At 36.5% G+C, this 20,211-nt stretch overlaps 1 long non-coding RNA gene across 1 annotated transcript; it reads right to left on the reverse strand.

Moving 5' to 3' along the window:
- Window positions 1–397: 397 nt before the first annotated feature.
- LOC147076056 (uncharacterized) lies at window positions 398–19,644 on the reverse strand. The gene is made up of 5 exons (XR_015069858.1): window positions 19,510–19,644; window positions 19,246–19,381; window positions 6,565–6,741; window positions 5,959–6,140; window positions 398–3,805 (listed from the first exon to the last, which is right to left on the reverse strand). It is a non-coding gene; the product is annotated as an uncharacterized LOC147076056 (long non-coding RNA).
- Between the last annotated feature and the right edge of the window lie 567 nt (window positions 19,645–20,211).

Consider the following 20,211-nt stretch of genomic DNA (forward strand, 5'->3'; position numbering starts at 1 on the left):
AATTGTGACTTTTCAAGTGCCATCGCCTGCTGGTGTATAGTGACCAGTTATACTCAGCTTTACTCACTCTACAAATGACCCACAAAGCTGCTTTTGAACAATCTGTGCTGCCAAGACTATTGGAACAATCGACCATATTTTATACGCCATCACGTGTTTTTCCGCTGTTTTATTCGTCATTTTAATACGTGAATCTTCCTTGCAAAGACAACTTTGAACCCGGAATTCGTGATTAAAAACGCATCAAGCACACGTACTTGTGTGCTCTTGCCCAATCCCGGCTCGCCACGCAAGAGGCCAGCAGGGTTAGCAACAACTCGCCAATCATAATTCAGACAAACAAAATTATTAGCCCCCTCCATCATTCCCAAATCCACACCCACTTTTTTATTTTTTTGTGTCAGTCGCATTTTGGCGGCCGTCTAAAACGAACCGTCATTTTGCTCTGCCAACACTATCATAATATCCAAATTCACTTTGGAAATGTAAAATTGTCAACATTTCACACACATCGATCCAATTTATTTACCGACTTCAAAAGCCCATTTTGTACTAAGAATTTTTTCTTACATTTCTCATAATCATATTTACCTACTGCAAGTTCATTGAGCACTGTTGGCGAAGCCTTAGCATCAATTGAGGCTTGGGGTAGATTAACTAGACTGTCATTCGCACCTTCCATAACAGAAGCCATTGTCCTCAAAGGACCGGGATGACTTAGCTGTTCGAGACCACCAACAATCGGATTCGGTGACCCGAGAGTGAGAGTGTCGAAGATCATCACCTAGCTAGGCGTCAAATTGGACACAATGTTAAATTTCCAACACCATGCTGAAACCCAAGTCCACAAGGCTGGTGCGCCCTTCCAGAGGTTCGGCCGCATGGCTGGTGAAGGATGGGGATTGCCAGTGCGTGGTGCCCGCGCATTCCCAAGTGTCAAACTTAGAATCTCTCTAAGAGGACAGCGCTTCTGTCCTTACCAAGGCCTACCGTACAACTTCAACGTACGCGCTCCCGGTCCTGGCCGGTATTTTCCCACTTGACCTGCACATTCTGTATTTGAAAACATTGTTTCGGGGCATAAGTCACGATAAAACAGTCAGATTCAGACTATAGTAAAATATCGAGAGTGAAAAACTGTGAGAATGGGCACGTAATGACGATAAATTTTTCTAAAATGCATCATTGGATATGCTATACAAGACCCTGCAATAAGCGTACTACACTCTACGTAACTACGTACTACGTAAAACACTCAGAGGGATCAAGAATGCCTCTCGACAAAGTAGTGCATTTCATCTATTGTTGGGCCAAAGAATTTACTTCACTATCATTTTGTAAAAAGCAGCTGGACATCAACAGTTCAACAGTCGTTGACTGAAATAGTTATTTTTAGTATTAGTTTATAGATTAATTTTACTGAAAAACCTCGTTCGATGTGCCATACGAGGTCTTGCAGAAAGCGGCATGGTGTACACCATAACACTCGGTTAGAGGGATCAAGAATGCCTCTCGACAAAGTAGTGCATTTCATCTATTGTTGGGCCGAAGAATTTACTTCACTATCATTTTGTAAAAAGCAGCTGGACATCCAACAGTTCAACAGTCGTTGACTGGAATAATTATTTGCGAGGTTTGCGCAAGGCGAATTTTTAAAAGTAATATTGAATTTGGAGGCGAGGGCTGCACGTCGACGTGCGCTGAAAAAATAATGCCGGGCGAATTTTACCGCAGCAGCGGGTCTTCAGCGGTATCTGCAGGGAACCGAGTGAATGTTTTGCCTTTGCCGTTCCGGACAGATCAGCGGCTACTCTTGCTCTAAAAATAAGGGGAAAAATAAGGCCTAGATCTATTATCTTTAGTAATTTTTGGCGGTCATACGCCAAAGTATATAAGTAGTATTTCGAACACTCGGCAGTCAATCATAAACGTCATTTCGTCGACCCTATAACACGCGCTCATACCCACAAGTGGGAGCGAATGCGGGGATCGGTGAAATGGGGTAATAAAAAGCGCAGGGGACACAAAGAATATTGCTTCAGTCGTACTTATATGAATATATGTGGAGGTCTAGATTGGACGGTTGCGACCCATTTATAGTGATTCTAGAAGACATTGTTCATTTTTGAAATTCCATAAATGAAGAATCATAGAGAGAACAGGGTAAAGGAGGCCGGCGGACAGACGATTTCTGTATGACATGAATATGTAATTCCTATTATTGCAAGGAATAAATAATCCAGGACTCGGGCAGGAAACGTTCCGCTTCCTCGTGCAAAAGGTGCAGCTGGCCGCCATCCTTCGGTCTGGGGCGGGTTCGGAAGAACTGCCGAGAGCTTCTACAGCCTCATGAAATCATTGACGATCACTATGATGCTCAGTTTAAAAATACTGAGGAATGCAGATCACGTAGAGAAAAAATGGAATAACAAACTCCAAGAGATCTAGAAAAGGGCAGTAATCCCGTCTGGGGAAATCCTCCCACAGAGGAAAAACTTGAGGTATCTGCGGATAGCCTCCAAAATCAATTTACCCCTAACGAGTTAGATTACACAAATAAATCACGAAACGACACGTAAACTCTACCATCAGTAGAGCCAGCGCTATAGTTCATGACAAGCCATCTCCTCCGATTATCCCAGTCAACTAACTAAATTAAATACTTTCAATAGAATATGACGTATACGCCGTTGGTAATCAAATAGCCTTCTCTCTAGGACTTGGACCTCTCATCTCAGCATTTTCAGCTGAGCAACCAGCTAAGACGTCCTAGTATGTAATTAAATAATAAATGTAACAGCATCTATCTCCCCACAACCAGAAATCGCTTCACGTCCATGTACGTAGTATATCTACATACATACCTACCAGTAAGTAGTAAAGGGTGCCTGCTGAAGAAAGGTAGGTAATTTAAAAAATGTCTTAGAGCAGCAATATTTACAGAAGTTCAATTTTGTTTCCAACATTTTACTGAACATGAAATTTTACTTTTTAAAAAAGACCATACTAAAACACATGTTTAAAAAAAAAAAAAGTGCCGCTCAACTGAGAATCAAGCTTGCACTAAAAAAAATCGAGTCTTTGTGTGTAAAATAACAGCCATTACTGCCTTTCCAAGGAAGAAGGCGGTAGCTGACACACTTTCGAGATGAATGACATGTTTTCAAATTTTAGTACCTACTGTGAATTAATAGAAAACGGTGATACTCCGTATTAGTAGGATGGAAGACCCGTTCCGAATTCTAAATGGAGACGAAACCAGTTTTTGCTTATGCCCAAAGACTGGTAAGGTGATAACATGAAATTTACCATAGTCACTGTGACCCTGCATTGAATCAGTCAAGCAATTATAGTGAAAACATTGAATGATCATATCAAATCATCGATAAGTTATCGTTCGGTCGATTCGCACGAGCGGGGCCACGCCCATCTTATATGCCTACCCTACCACATACATATTAAATTTGACAACACGAATCGAAAATTTGGAAGGACACAGGTAAATGCATAAGACATAGTAACGATCAGGTCAACGTCCACAGTGAAGGGTGGAAATCCATGATAGCCGATTTCATTATTATTACAATGGATAAGATTGAGGTGAATTGAAATCGGTACGCGGATCGTTCTCAAACGCTTTTGACGTTATGCTCGGTCCGTTCACTGTGCACGCCAAACCTTGGGATATTTAAACACAAACTTTGCGATGATCAATAAGACATCGGCTCTCGACTCTTGTCGTCTTCTCTTCTCCGACGATGCGGTGCACGACGAATATCCGGCGCCGTCATGCTCCCAAGGCATTCTGAAAGCGGACACGCAAAATATGAGATTAGACAATAGTAAATAATAAAAAGTCACAATTCAAACAAGAATACACAATTAGAATTTTTCCCCGAAACAAGCATGGCATTCATTCACTACAAAACAAGTTGTTTATTGTAATAAACGCTGGTAGGCACCTACTGACTTCAGCTTGGATTTTTTACATGCAATTTCAACCATATGCGTGGATACTTTTTCAATTTTGTCAGCGAAAACACCAATTAGGTAGGTAACTGGTGTCATAAACGTAATCCGATCCCGGCAGCACAGTTTTCGGTCGGATTTTAATGCTTAGGGTTGAAAATATTTTTAAACGATTGACACATTAACAGTTTTTAACAAAGTTTTTGTTCGGTATATCCGATAAGTAGCTCATTATAAAAGTCAATAAATTTATGGAGAAAATCATAAACTAAAATGTCAACGAATGTTTCCTCATTACATCCGAGATCTCGCTATATCCGTGATCGTAATAACCGAGTTCGACTGTATTATCAAATTATCCACTTGTGTCTATTTCTAAATCATTTGCCCTGTAATCTTCTTCGCCTAAACTGTCCGTAATCATTATAGCTTTTTGGAGTACTGAATAATCTGTGGCGTTACCAGCTGTAACATCAATCGATCGTTCCTTTCCCGCAATATTTTCTGAATGACACTGTTGACAATGAACGAATTTACGCCGGTTGCTTCGTTTGCCAATAATTAAATACTATAAAAAAAAAAAAAACAATTCCTCGCGCATGTCCTAGTAAAGGTTCTTTAAAACACGCCGATCGAGATAGGATATCTTTGAGCCTATCGATGATACACAATCAGGGCGGGGACAAGTTAAATGTTTTATATAAGAGGCCATCAAATTAGGACGCAGGCATGACAGATGAGACTCGCAAGGCAAACGAAGACCTCGAACGAGACAGGACAGTGCTAAGTTGGATTTGAGCACTGGAGATCATAAACGGCTACGGATGAATGCAGATGCCAAAACTAAACTAGGGATGCGGTGCCACGAAGATTAACCTTTTCCACTCGAGATTTTTTTTATAGGTACATACCACCCACTCGAGACTTTTTTCCGTACAAAGCATAATTTCAATATAAAACATTTAATTGATGACAAAAATGTAAAAAAGAAATTTTTTTTTTTATTCTGTAAAATAGATTTATAATGAATATACTGTACTTATTTTTAGTTTATTTATAATTCTTCATTGTGTGGTATTTCACAAAGCAATCTCCAATATGTAATCCTGGCTTATCACAGAATCGTAATGAAATAGCGGTATGTAGAGAAGTGGCTATGTAAATCGTCCAAACATATAGTTATGAGTCATGACTGTAAATATGATACAAATGAATTGCCTTCAAATACACTTGTAATATAAGCGGCTGTCTCGTAAATTTCCTAAATTAGTTTCGGGCTCATAACAACTCAATCCCAGTGCGGTACACATTATCAAAAGATTTCTCAAAAAATAATAAATCGATACGTAATAATTTTCATTTGACTCATTAGAGTATTTCACATTATGTAGGTTCCGAATCGGCATAATATACTAGTAAGTATTGTCATCAAAAACAGTCTATTCAAATATAAAACTGTAAACTATACGAGACGCCCCTGCGCAAGCGAGAACCAATAAAAAATATAAACACACTTCAAAATCATGCGTGACAAACACTTCACTCTAGTCTGGGAACGTTCAATAAATAAAATTTATGTGACAAAAAAACATTGCTTGCAAAGCGACGACCTACGAATAAAAAGAGAAGATTCCGATAAAAATACTATGTTGAAATTACGCACGCAGTATTCTTTTGCCGACTTCTTTCTCAGATAAATGTAATAACCTATTATTATTCATTCTAACTTGATTGAAATCGCATTATAAAAAATTCTGAAAATATTACAAAAAATGATTTTATAAGCGTGCCGCCGCTACGGCGGCACTCGAGTAATACGGGAAACTTGTAATGCCGCCGATATGGCGGCACTCGAGTGTTAAGGGTTAATAAATTATAAAACAATTAACGCATCGACCGGATTGAAAATCCAAGCTTTCCGTGAGACTCGCTTGGAAAGTGCAGTATCGCGTATCGCACATTGCAAAAGGTACATCATTATCGACTTACATAATGTGTGAAGATACGGCAACGGACCGGCCCAGCCGCATGCTACAGCTCTCGAGGGTTTTAATATCTCCATGTCCCATCTTCATCCTGCTGAATAACCTTCATTCGATATCGGCGTGGCCAGGAAAGAAGCAGAACAGTCAGCGAATAATAATAAAAATAATCATCGGTGACGGTGGAATCTGAAAAAGACAGAATAATGCACGAGTTTGTTAATCGGGAAATAACTACTATGAAATAACATCTGCGTTATATACTTGTACGCGGCGTGCTATTGAATTTGACAATCGAATTCTGGCGAATTACAGAACTTGATTTTGTGGTCTCAACTAGTAAAAAATAACGGCGGATTATAGTAGTTATCAGATAATCGAGCAGCGGATTACATAACATATTATACATAACTATTTTTATGAAATACCTGTTTTAATTTTTACAATATTATGTATTTATCCGCCATTTTCACTAATTGGACACTTGTCTGGTTTTTTGGGTGGCAGATTACTGAGACAGTACTAGATCTCAAACAACAAATATCAATAATATTTCAAACAATCAAGTGAATGGTTATAATTCAGTGGTACACGCAAGGAAGGTTCAACTAACCGTAAACTGTACACATAGTAATGATCCCCTGGTGGTGGGTGACTCCGTCGGACAGATCGTGTCCCGAGGCTTCTCTTTAAGGTACCGGATCGGAAGATAGAGACTGCGATGGTCCGAGATATGGCATCCCTGAGGCTAAGGCGGCGTGAGGAGAATCGCAGCCAAGACATGACAGACCTATAATAATACAATAAATTGAGATGTAACTTTCGACCGGTATGAAGTGTACAATCAATGTTAAACACTCGGAACCGATGTGACTCATAAATAAGCAAAGTATGAGAGTTTCATATGAAGGATGACTCGCATATTGTGCCTGTATTGTTCCTTGAACAATAACATTATATTTGTCATGCAAAAAGAAATACATTCAACAGTATTACCTTAGTAGTGGTGCGTGCACGTACTGACTCGACAAAAAAAATATTCAATTTCTTAAAAAATAATTAGTGAAACTATGATTATTTCATTTATTCACTTCAAAGATGTTTCATATTATTCAGTAATATGAATGATGTTCATTTCATATAAATATTAAACATAATTTACATAAAAAAAATACTTGAGTAATGCTTAGAGGCTCAGAATCACATTTATTAAGTTAAATCTAAGATATTCATTTCGTAAATATCAAATATAATCGTTCAAAATTGCTTATGTCCGCTTTTGACACCAACTTTTGCGTTTGTCCGTGTTTGATACGCAAGCGGGCGTGCAGGTCCGCTTTTGAAACAAAGTTTAATTTTTTTTAAATAAAATTTCAAGGTAGTCCAGATTTCTTTAAATGACAAAACTTATGAAAAGTCGTAAAATTAATAATCATTCATTTTCCGGAGATAACAATTCACAGAAAGTAAATTTTTTTAATAAAATTTCAAGGTAGTTCAGATATCTTTTATTGACAAAATTTAACAAATGAAGAGCCGTTTATGATGTGACTCAATTCCCTTGAGACATTTGATGAAATCAATGACAGAATTCATCATGTTTTGGTCCACCTCTTGTTTCAATGGATACTAACATGACGATATCTTTTTTTAAACCTTTGGAAGACTTGATGACTCTGTAAGTTTAAAAATGTGGCCCTGCATACTGGAAGACAATTTCCAGCATTGTTTAAAATGCTGTATTGAAATGTTGCCATTTTTTGTTTTATAAACGTTGACGGCGTCTTTTTGGTACAAGAGTTCTGCAGAATTTCAATATAAAAGAATCTTGCTTGTCTTTAGCTGGTGTAGAATAAAAGGATTTGTGAAACTTTCTTATATCTGGCATTGTCAATAATTCACAGGGCCGCATTTAGGAAAGGTGGGCACAGTTTTATTCAAATTAGAAACCAGTTGGAAAAAAACATTTTGTTCTTGAACCACTCTTTTTGCGTCCATAGTATTTCTATGGAGGTAATAGCGTGTGTGTACATGCGTCAATAATGAAAAATACTCGTAAATAACGAGTGAAAATGCGCAAAGGCTAATATTCAAATATTATTATTCTGATAAAAACATAAGATTATGCTTGGGCACATCATATTTTAACAATAAACCGCATTTAAAAAGATGCATTGTGATCAAAAAAGTTTTGTATTCTGGTAGTGCTTACTTTAAAGTCTTTTCTTTGGCCCTTTTCCACTCGTTGGGCTTAGCTACACGTTTTTTAGGATTCCTCGAGTCCATTTCAGTTGATTAAATACAATACTTATTCTTGAAAACCATTATAAATGCACTTATTTTGGAAAAAACTGACACAGAAACTCTATTTTAGAACAGTTATCAGACTGCTAAAATCCCGGCAGCCATGACAGTTTGAGTAGATTCCAGCTCAGTGATTGGCTGGCATGCAAATGTCCATTGCCTGCGCGCACATAAAAGTCAAGTGTCCGTTTTTGATAGTATACACGAACTTTAAACACAAAAATCTCTATGAAAATAACCATTTTTGATACTGTCGAAGGCATTGTTGAAAAGAGCATCACTAACACTACCTGAATCAATAAAAATATGAATTTAGTGGAATGTGGCTTATGTCCTACTTTGATACCAAGGTACTCATGTTCTTGTATATTATTAAATGATAAAAATAATGTATTTTGTTAAATTTAGTATATTTGGTGTCCGGCAACTAAATTGCAGAATTTTATCTTTTTTTAGTTGCCAGACGCAGTGTCCAGGCACTGAATTTATAAATGCCCATACGCACTTGCGGCAGGCCGCATATCGTTTTTTGTATGCCGGCTAGCCGCAGCGGCCTGCCGCAAGTGCGTATGGGCACTAAAGAGACATTGAGTATTTGTGTGCGTACAGTATCACATCAAGGCTTGCTTGGTTTTATACAAGTTAGAAAACGACAAACATAGGTGGAGAGGGTTCAGAAGAAATTCTTGAGACTCCTTTATTTGAGGTTGTACGGATACTATCCGTGGCTTTATCCAACTGACTTTCTCTTACGCATGCTTACATACTGCAGTTTGCAATTTAGAAGAAATCTTTATTTAGCTATGTATTTTTTTCGACTTATACGAGGTATAAATGAGAACTCTGCCATACTGGGCAGTGTTGACCTGTGTGTCCCTGATAACTATCTTAGAAATAGAGAACATCAGTTAATTATTCTCCCAAGGTGCAGAACCAACCTGCCACTGGTAATGCCAATTGGGAGGGCGATAACTATGTTCAACGAAATTGCTTCGGGTGTTGATATATTCCACCTACGTAAGGATGAGTATAGGTGGACGTTATTTTATAAATTTTTAAAATAGGGTCTGCTTAACTCATCCGGTGTATTTCCATGTACCTATATAATTAATATTTTTGTATGTACATGTTTCTATTGTTTAATAACATACTATCTATCTCTTTTTTTATGTCATGTTGTGAACGTCTTAAACTTATAATTTGTAATGTCCACAATATGTAAAAATAAATAAATTGAATTGAATAGAACTTTAAATATTTTTAGTTTTCAGACACGATTTTATAATTTTGATCCTGCTGTCCGGCGACTAAAATTCAATATTGAATGACTGGACAAAGCTATTTTCTAATTAATTATTATATATTTACACAATTATCTCCAATAGCTGGTACGAGTATGTCAAATGCAAGCACCAGTTCATCAAGTGTGAGCAATTTAACATTGAAATCCCATCCTTTTTTACCCCAAGCCTATTCAATTTGGGAGTAAAAATAGAATAATAAAAGACACAGTTAAAGCACTGAGTGCCATTTCTTCGGAAGCGTGGAGGAAGATCATAGAAGAAAAAGTTAAGATTGACAAAAGTACAGCAATTCAAGAAATAAAAGATGAAAGGAAGAGGGAAGACAAATAAAAAAAGGAAAGCGAAAAAGGTGATTTGCCAAAATTGTTCTGATGAATTTAGAAAGTGATGTTGAGGATGATTTATTAAAGAACATTATATTTAGATATTTTTTAGTGTCTTCTTTATTTTATTTTTTTTTTTTATTTTATTTTAGTGAGAATGTCACGAATATAGTTTATTTCTTGGTACATTTGGAATAACTGATATATAGTTCATCTAGTAATCTATTTTTTAATTTTCGATCTGTTTTAGCTGTAGTGACCGTTTTAACAGATCAGTTGACTGAAAATAAATTCCCGCGAAAATGCACGACAATGTCTATGTTATCTTATAGTGAAGCATCACTAAAAGATTTTGTATGTAATTTTTGTTTAAACTTAGACCTAAATTAATATGTTAATCACCCGTATACACTCAGACACCCGTAATACGTTGAACCCCGGTTCCAGGATTGTAGGTGTTTAGACATTAAGTCTTGTATCCAGGCTATTGGGTTGGGGGTATATATAGCACTGAAGCATTTTTTTCTCTCTGTAAAACTACTGAAGAGTGCTTGATTCAAGCATGGATTTTTTACGCTTAGTTCTCTTTTATATTTATGATTGAAAATAGCACTTGAAAAACATTTTTTTTTCTTCAGAGAAGGGATTAGGATTAGTATTGAAATTTATTTTAGTGTGTTTGGAAATATAATTATGGTGACTGACCTTTTTAAAATTATCAATAGCAATAAATTAGTTGCTAGCAGTTTTGTAAGGATGTTTTTTTTATTGTAAGCCTGCTTTGCATATAATAGAACACAAACAAAAGTTACACAGTTTGACATTTTTTGGATGTAATAAAAATTAATGTCAAAATTTGGTTAACTCATTTGAGATTTTTATTAGTATTACCATTTGATTTATGAAGTTCAGTTTTTATTTCATTTTGCTTTGCCCAATTTGCACTCAGAGTGCCTGAGTGAATTGTGAACTATTTCTGTTTTTATTGCATCACTATATTAAGGCCATGCATTAGTTGAGGCACGGTCTAAAAAGATCGTTGCTAGGCGATGTGCGGATTGCGGGTCGCGGGTGAAAATGACGCCTGTCAAACGAAATATTATTTCTCATATAAATCCAACATACGTCCATTTTATGTTCTGTTTATTATTCCATTAGTATCAATAATAATATATTCATTGACATGTTTGCTTTTTAAAGTAAATGGGTAAAGTTTTTAGTCATCTTTACACGATTTTAGAATTAATTGGCCCGTCGCCATCACGCAGCAAAGTGACGTGCGTCCGACTCCACGTTCTCTCAATGAATGCAAAGCAAGTACAAATTTTCGTCGCGCGTACAGTTGAACATTATTTGGCGTTTCACTGATGCGTCACCTTAACTAAAATTGTTGAAACGTGAAAAAATATTTTTTTAACACCAAAACTTGTCTTATTTTCTATACGAAATAAAAATAGTACGTCCGGAAACTAAGATTGTGTGTCCGGAGACTAAAAAAACCAACAATTTTTCTTAACTTGAGAAATATGATAGTAATTTACCTAAATATAGATTTTTAAAATATTTATAAACCAAAAGAATATATATGTCAACATTAATAAAGCATAACATATTGTTTTCTTCTAAAAATGGAAAAGATAGCGAAAATAAAGTGAGAAAATAGTGATCTGTCCGGATACCAGTGCATTTATTTACCCTATAACCACTAATTTTATTTCTTTTATTTTGTAAACTGTCAATTCATGATAGAACTTTATTGTATTGTTTAATTTAATAAAACACATTTTTTTTGTAGTACTTATTCCACTTTTAATCAATAAATTCCCTAACGAAACCAGTGGAACCAGTGAAAAAGTGGAATAAGTACTAGAAAAAAAAAAGCATTTTATTAAATTTAAACACAACAATATAACCACTAGAAAATGTAGATCGTCATTATTTTCTACAAACACATATCTCCATTTTTGTCAGTTTTGAGTTGTTTTATGAAATGAATTGAGAATAATCCACCAACGTGTATCTCAAAACATACTTTATAACAATGACATAATAGATTTAAGGCTATACTTCAGTTGAGGCATGGTCTAAAAAGATCGTGGCTAGGCGATGCGCGGATTGTGCAAATGACGCGTGTCGAACGAAATATAATTTGTCATAAAAATCCAACATGCGTCCATTTAATGTTATGTTTATTGTTATATTACTAATAATATTATATTCATCGACTTGTTTTCTTTTAAAGTACATACGTAAAGTTTTTTAGTCATCTTTACACGATTTAAGAATATTTTCATCCGACGCCATAACAAAACAAATCGACGTGCGGACACGTCGACTGTCTTGGCGACGAGTAAGAAATTTCGTCACACCTACTGTTGGAAAATTATTTGCTGTTTCACTCTTAACCCGGCGCCCGCTTCTGTCACGAGTGTAGTACGCGAAATTTCGCAAAACTGTAGAATATACATGACGCATGATTTTGAAATCTCTACCATAATTTGCCTTATTTCATTACCAACGGTGACATAGGTATATGTAATATTGTCAAATAAATTGTGTTACAATACTAAAACTAAGATGTTTGACATGCCTTCGACAGGCCGTCAATCTACGCTCATTTAATTTTGGTTTGAAACATCGTGCCACTTTACTGCGTTTGCGCAGTATGCGTAATATCACTGTTGTGAGAGGACTGTGCAAGGAATCGCTCTTGTCGTTTTTCCGTACAAAATATTACGTATTTTACGCGATCTATTGTATTGTGTGAATTTTATTATAATATTTTGTCTGTGTTATTGTTTATGTGTTTTTAACTATACCATTCATGTGTATTAAACTGTTATAAAGTGTTTTGACTATATTTTTTTGGACTATTTTACCTTTGTTATCGTGTGAGTGTTTGGTTGAGAACTTTTTTCAAACTTCAATATGGCTGGTTTAAGTGAGGAATTGGACTCCGATTACGAAATGTCTGAAGAAGAATTGGAACCATCTGACCTCAGTGATGTAGATATATCAGAAGAGCCAATTGAACACTTGAGAACATGGACATCCGGACCCCATGTTCCGATCGTATATGAGTTTGATGATTTTCAATCCGGCATAGCAAACAGCGATTTGACTGAGACTTCGCCTGAGTGTCTTTTTTTTGAACATTTTTTAAACCGTGATATAATGTTGAAGGTAGTCCAACAAACAAACATTTTTTTCCACTACCAGTATAACACTCAAGAACTTGGACCAAAATCACGTTCTCATAATTGGATCGATACAACTGTATCAGAATTATATGCATTTTTTGCGGTGTCAATGCTCATGACACGAAACAAACATTTGTCACTAGAAGAACACTGGAGTACGGATTGTTTTTTAAGTGCACCCATTTTCGGTCAGACGATGCCTAGAGACCGATATGAGTTATTGCTCCAAATGCTCCATTTTTCCGATCCAACAAGTGTTACCTCAGATAGACTAAATAAAATTAGGTTACATTTAGAGCATACACGCAAAATTTTCAAAGACACGATGATTCCGCATCAAAATCTCTGTATCGATGAGAGCATTATTGTTTTTAAAGGGAGACTTATTTTTAAACAATTCATTCCATCAAAGCGTCATCGTTTCGGTATCAAAATGTTCGTGCTGTGTGACGTTATGACGGGTTATATTTTATTATTTATTGTGGTGACGGGACAGACATAGTGGATAGCCAAAACTTTGGAATTTCCGGAGCTGTTGTGACAACGCTGCTGACCGAGTATCTGGGCAAAGGGCATTCGTTGTGGTGCGATAACTGGTACACCGGTCCACAGTTATTCAAACACCTCCATGAAAATAAAACCAATGCTTGTGGGACTGTACGTAAGAATCGCAAAGAAATGCCATGCTTCAAAAAGCTGAAAAAGGGGGAGACAGAGGTAAAGTCAAACAGCCCATTGTTGGCTCTCAAATGGTGTGACAGAAGAGATGTCCACATGCTTACAACCATGCACGATGACTCCTTCGGTCCAACCGGTAAAACTAATTTTAGAACCGGAGAACCCATTATGAAGCCAAAGTGCATCTTAGAGTATAATAAAAATATGGGGACTGCCGACAAGGCCGACATGATGCTCAGCAGCTTGTCGTGCATGAGGAAATCTGTGAAATGGTACAAAAAAGTAGCATTTCACATGATTGACCTCTATTTATTAAATGCGTTCTATATGTATAAATCTGTTACTGGTAGTAAAAAAACTTTAGGAGAATTTCAGTTAGTCGTGATAAAACAATTAGTAGCTAAGTACGCTGTGAAAATCACGAAAACTCCACAACCCAGACCATCGACTAGTGAAAATCCATTGAGGTTGTTGCCTAGAACTTTAACAGATCATTTGCCGCAACACATTCCGCCCACGGCAAATAATAAAAAGCCCAGAAGACGCTGTCATGTGTGCGGAAATTCAAAAATTAATAAAAAAAAAACATCTCTATCTAGATATATGTGTTGTATTTGCAATGTGGCTTTATGTCTCAGTCCGTGTTATAAAATCTACCACTCTTCAAAACAATTTTAAATGTGTAAAGTAAAAATAAATATGTAACTCAGTAACAATATTTAATAGCTGTTTAAGTGTCTGCCTAAAAGTTTGTTTAGTCTAAAATTATTGTGCTATATTTATGACCCTACTCAGGGAAAAAACATTGTGTGATTTTATTACCATTTGTGAAGTGTTTCTATACTGGCAAGCATGAGCGTGACGAATAACAAAATGCAAGCCTTGCATTTCTTCGATATTTTTGACATTATGACTGATTTATTACGGTTTTTTAATGTTGTAAAATAATCTGAACATGTCTAGGTGCCTAAAGAGCCATAAAACTCATTTTTTATTGCCATTTTTATTATGAAACACAGAAGTTAAATTAAACAAAAACAGTCACTTCTCGTAAGTCAAGATACGTGTTTACTGCAGTAATATTGTGGAATGATTCACAGTAAAGTTGGAACGCATTCTCATATCTCCGGCGATGACTGAACAACATTTTTTCATGAAAATATGTGCAACTATTCTATGTGGATATTTCATAGAAGAAAATTTATTTCTGAATTAAAAACTGAGAGAATAAAGTTGTCTACCCTGAAAAGTTGTATTTTTTGAAATATTGTTGTAGAAAATTAATAACGATATGACACCTGGCAGGATTCGAACCTGCGCCCATCTGCGTTGATCACTATAGTGCGAAAACATCTTCTCGGCTACGTGTTAAAACTGTGAACTAACATGCACCGCCCATTTTTAACCGTATTTCCATTATAAACTAACAAGCTCCTCCTACCAAAGCCTCAATTACATTGAGCTTCTTTACGAGCTGTTGATTGGCGAATTTACAATCTGCCTGTAAAGTCGCCCAGTGTAATCATCGAATAAGCCAATAAGCAGGTAGTGATACACCCCTGTTACAGGCGGGCTTCTCCCGGTGTAAAATAAGCATTTAGTAGTCATAAGTCGAAACGTAACCCTGACCTCTAGAAACGGCTTTATAAAACATCTAATCTGATTCTTTGCACAACTAAGTAATTTTTTTTTTATTCTTAAGTAAAGGCCTTCGTCCGGTGTGTGAAAATCATATACTGGGTGCAGGTGTAATTAAGATAAATTTAATTTGACTTAAAAAAGTATAAACGATGATGGATGAGACATAAATTTAAGACTAAATATAAGTATTCATATATAATAAATTTTGCGGCGCTTGCCGGCAACTTTAAAATCTCCACGCGCCTGCGCCGGGGTGGTCCTCGTGATTCGTCAAATCAAAAGCATCATGCGATAAAATTTGGCCAATCACGAGGTTCCTTTTTGCTGGACGGCGTGGGTACGGGGAATTTGAAAAAGAAAGTTAGTAAGCGTCCCTTTTCCAACATGTACGGACCTGCGAAAATTATTGTTAAAACAAAATATATAAACGTGTAAAGAAAATTTAAAATATAAGATAATACCAAGTTACGCACGAGACAGACGTGGTTTCATTTAATTTAACAGATTAAAAAACATCCTTTATTGTGAATCCGGGGTTCTATAACACCTGAGCTAGCCGCTGGAACCCCGGGTATCTCAGTTGCAAACACTCTACCGAGAAAAGTTGAAAGCCGGCCAACTTTACATGCTACACGCCGGCGTGTGGGCCTACTACGTCTGCGCAGTACCAACCTCTCGGTAAAAAAAACCAACTACGTTCTGTCAAAATAGTCACTGGCTTGTGGCTTCTCAGCGAATGGAAAGTTTAGTGTGTAAAGCCTCAATTACATTGAGCTTCTTTACGAGCTGTGTGTTGGCGAATTTATAATCTGCCAGTAAAGTCGCCCAGTATAATCATCGAACAAGCTAACATATTCGATGATTACACTGGGCGACTTTACAGGCAGATTATAAATTCACCAACAAACAGCTCGTAAAGAAGCTCAATGTAATTGAGGCTTAATCATCAAATCGCAGTAGCTGAATCGCCCGCTTTTAAATTCGCCAATAAACAGCTCGTAAAGAAGCTCAATGTTATTGAGGCTTAAGCTATCTATACATGTCTTATTGTAAGTGTTGATCATTCGATACTTTCCTACTGAGATACCCGGGGTTCCAGCGGCTAGCTCAGGTGTCCATCGAACCCCGGATTCACAAAAAAAGATATTTTAAATTGAGGAGAAATTAAATGAAACCACGTCTGTCTCGTGCGTAACTTGGTATTATCTTAAATTTTACATTTTCTTTACACGTTTACATATTTTGTTTTAATAAGTTTCGCAGGTCCGTACATGTTGGAAAATGGACGCTCACTAACTTTCTTTTTCTTTTTCAAACTTCGCGTACCCACGCCGTCCAACAAAAAGGACTCTCGTGATTGGCCAAATTTTATCGCGTGATGCTTTTGGATTAGACGAATCACGATGACCACCCCGGCGCAGGCGCGTGGAAGTTTTAACGTTGCCGGCAAGCGCGGCAAAATTAATTATATATGAGGCGTCGAGCGCCAAAGGAGCTCAAGCACCATTTAACAAAAGTGCTACAAAATGGCCGACAAGTTTTCAGTGAATTTATTTTTTTAATTTTAAACTTGAATGTTGAAATGGACAATTATTTTCTAAGCAAAGTAAATTTAAAAAAATCAAAGTTTTATTTTCAATAATATTTAATGAAAAATATCTATTGGATTTCAAAAAAAATGGTGTTTGAGCCTCTTTGGCATATAGAAAAATGAAAAAAGGTGGCACTTGATACTTTTTTTTGTTGCATAAGCTTCTGTGGCATTAACATTTTCAAACTCAAATAATGGCATTAATTTAAAAAAATCAATTATTTTAAAAAATGTTTAAATGTAAGGGTTTGGATAGCAATAAAAAAACATTTTGATATAAAAAAAAAATTTATGCCAAATAAACACTGAAAAAAATGGTCAAATTTGTTATGATTGTTACATGAGTTTGTTTGGCATAAAATTTGCCTTATAATATTAAATACGTTTTTGCCATTACGGCAATGATTTCAAAGCCTTTGGATTGTTTTTTTTTGTAATAACCGTCTATATACCCAATATTATTAATAATACTAAATCAAATCGTTACTCCAAACTGGCCAAAATAAGAAAATCATTATTCAAATTTAACACCATCATTTTTTTCTCAAGGATTCGGGTGATTTTTTAAATACTTTTTTTAGTGTAACTCAATCGTAATTGGATATAAAACAAGATGAAATTAGAAATAGAAGTTATTTTCCTTCATGGAAGTAAAAGTTTAGTGGACAAAATTACTAAAATGACGTTAATAACCATATTTCAAAAGTAATCTAAAATATTTTAAACAACAACGTATGTGAAAGTAAAACGGATAAAACTTGTTAAACTTACCGCGATTTTCCTCGTTTACAGGTTTAACATAGATCGAAACTATTTTTCTAATCCTTCTTGACCTCATTTTTAGCTTTTTTCACTGTTGAAAACGTATATTCAATAAGACAAATCTGACAGCTGTTTTGGTCTCGCGCTCTCCATAGTATAATGGCGGATAAGCTTCTGTGGCGTGCCGACATAACGACCAAAACAATTATGCCACAGAAAATAAATCTCTTTTGTAAAATATCTATAATTATTTGAGCGACAAGACTTTGTGGCATGATACATATCGATTTATAGAAAAAACCTACATTCAAATGTCAAAAATCGTAAAGTTGGCGCTTGAGCTCCTTTGGCACTCGGCGCCTCATATGAATAAGTACCTATATTTAATCTTAAAATTATCTCTTTCGTCCATCATCATTTATACTTTAAAATCTATCTTAATTACACCTCCGCCCAGTAAGTGATTTTCACGCACCGGACGAAGGCCTTTACTCATGAATAAAAAAATTATGTAGTTGAGCAAGGAATCAGATTAGATGTTTAATGAAGCCGTTTCCAGAGGTAGGGTTACGTTTCGACTTATGACTACTAAATGATTATTTTACATCGGGAGAAGCCCGCCTGTAACAGGGGTGTATCACTACCCTATTTAGCTATCATAGCGGACTGAAAGCAAGCTTGTGTATAAAATGCGGGCCTATTCTGTATTTATCGACCGATAAAGTGATAAATATTATCAAACTTAGGGTAGGTTTGTACCATAGAATTAGCACTTATTGCAACAATTACAATAAGTTGGTTGTAATTGTTGTAATAAGTACTAATACTTTTATACAAACCTACCCTAAGTTCGATAATATATAACACTTTAGCGGTCGATAAGTATAGAATAGACCCACTGCTGGAGTTAGACCATTTAAACCACTTGTTTTCAAGTTATAGAACACACGCCACTGTTGCCAGTAAACCCATGCACATGTACAGGCGCTATAGAGCACGCAAATTCGTATGGTGGACTGCCCAAACTACATTTAAATACGATCGGGAGATGTGGTCCAGTCCACATTCCATTTTGTTCGTTGGCAAAAATTTACAAATTGTACAAACTCCGACCTGGGACCAACCAGCAACACGACAGCGCCTAATATTTCTGAATAATTCGCGTTTACAGCCGATCAAATAAGTTAAATCGATGGATTACAATAAACACTTGTATAATTCGAAGGCCAAGTGTTGAACTGGACAATACAACAAAATGGCGGATAAACATAAAAATTCATAATACACAGGGCGTCATGGCAATTGGAGTCAATGTTTTCCAGAAACTACATCTAATTAACAATGCCGTCAGCAGAGATTACATAACAAAACAACTAAATGATTGCAAAGGTTAATATGCCTACAAAACAAGACTATACACGCGTAATTCACAACAGCGTGCTTTACAAGAAAATGGAGTCTAAAATCATTTAAACCTAATAAAACACTTACCGCTGAAATATCTTCATTGAAAGAGGACTCCGTTTTGTCTGCCGGCTTCAATTTCGATTTGGAACAGCCGCTGGTGATTTGGATTATGGTTATTATGTCTTCGAGAAGGCACGACAATCCTTCCATCGCCTTCCGTCTGTAAAATAGATTGCATCATCGCGTCATTGCAGAAATTTACCGCCAATTGAAATGGAGACAAAATCGAGGAGAAAAGACATTTTATCGTTCGATCGAACCGGGGAATAATATGCTTTATTTGCTTACCTTCGTCTGAATTGGATGCTTTTCGTTTGCGAACGCCACGATTGGTAAAAATATGTTTTTTGAACATAGCGTCCATGACTTCACGAGAGTTTACCCGGCGTCCGCCACGTCCGACGTCTTGTTCAGAGAGGAAGCAGTTGGAAGCGGTCAAGCGGAAGCAGTGTTGCCATATTTTGAAAGTGGAATTATAGTACAGCACCGCGATTTCCTAACTCTCGTCTCGTGTGGCACCAGACGAGATGACGTAATTGTGTCGTCACGCTCGAGGCATGCCGACCGCGCACAGAATAACCATAGAAAATATTATTATCATACACCTATATGTGTATGGTGACAATGAATAGCGCCGCTGTCTGACCACTCGCTATTTTCTCGAATGCTATTATCACTCCGGTAGTACGTCATAATGATGTCATATGACGTCATCTCGACCGGGAAGCTTGCACTCGCAAGTTCTAACATAGAGCCCCAGAGCCTCCAAAATTATAGTATTTGGGGATAAAATATAGTACGCGTTGTCATCTGTTGAAAATGTATAAGTTTTCCCGACACAGTTTCATAGTCGGCTCGTTTTTTATAGGGAAAATATTTCGCCGGGGGCCGCAGGTTCCCCAATTTTCATGGTCGACTCGTTTTTTTAGGAGAAATATTTTGCCGCGGGCCGCAGGTTCCACAATTTTCATAGTCGGCTCGTTTTTTTTA

Source organism: Rhyacophila brunnea, unplaced genomic scaffold (genome assembly GCF_057557595.1).
Source record: "Rhyacophila brunnea isolate RB1 unplaced genomic scaffold, BYU_Rbru_1.0 scaffold_13, whole genome shotgun sequence".
Taxonomy (NCBI): domain Eukaryota; kingdom Metazoa; phylum Arthropoda; class Insecta; order Trichoptera; family Rhyacophilidae; genus Rhyacophila; species Rhyacophila brunnea.